This window comes from Carya illinoinensis, chromosome 13 (assembly GCF_018687715.1).
Source record: "Carya illinoinensis cultivar Pawnee chromosome 13, C.illinoinensisPawnee_v1, whole genome shotgun sequence".
NCBI classification, from domain to species: domain Eukaryota; kingdom Viridiplantae; phylum Streptophyta; class Magnoliopsida; order Fagales; family Juglandaceae; genus Carya; species Carya illinoinensis.
Window position 1 is genome coordinate 14917640 of NC_056764.1, and position 565 is coordinate 14918204.

Genomic DNA, 565 nt, shown 5'->3' on the forward strand with positions numbered 1-565 from the left:
TTTTAGGACTTATAAGAGTGAGAAAGATAGATACATAAATTGAAGTCTTATAATATGAAAGATTCAGTTGTGTTACAACAAAATATTGTGCAATACACTTTATATAGCTTCTTCACTCTCACTCTAAGTATTAGATTTTGGACAAATATTCTTGAGAATCTTGGTTCAATGGTAACCATGGTAGTAATTCATTGATAAACTACTTTATTGATATCTAAATTGAGTAATGATACATGTACAGTCATTTTTACAACCATGTATTAAAATGAAGGTATTTATGTAAATTGATGTTACTTTATAAAAATTCTTGGCTCTCATTTAAAACATAATTGTATAAAAGGTTATAAAAAGGATTATATGTCTATCATTTCTAATTTTAAATTATTTCGGAAAATGATAATTTACAACTCTTTTACTATTTTTTACAATTTATTCCATTATCAACTAATGTAAATATGTTACTTTATTAAAAATGAAATCCAATTTTATAAAACTACGATTTATTTAATATAGAGTTGTAAAACAATAGTAAGAAAATTATAAGTTAATCAGTTTACAATTACTT